Raw genomic sequence first — 211 nt, forward strand, 5'->3', positions numbered from 1 at the left:
CCAAGTAACCAGTAAAAAGCAGAAATGGAGTGGTAGCCCAAATGGTAAAGCACCTTGAGCAAAAAGTTAAGAGAGGGCTGGGAAGGTGGCTCAGTGGTGGAGTGCTTGCCTTGCATGTCTGAGGCCCTGGGTTCGATTCCTCAGCACCACATAAGCAAAAAGAAAAAAGCTGGAAGTGGCACTGTGGCTCAAGTGGTAGAGCGCTAGCCTT

Source organism: Dipodomys ordii, unplaced genomic scaffold (genome assembly GCF_000151885.1).
Source record: "Dipodomys ordii isolate 6190 unplaced genomic scaffold, Dord_2.0 Scaffold154, whole genome shotgun sequence".
Taxonomy (NCBI): domain Eukaryota; kingdom Metazoa; phylum Chordata; class Mammalia; order Rodentia; family Heteromyidae; genus Dipodomys; species Dipodomys ordii.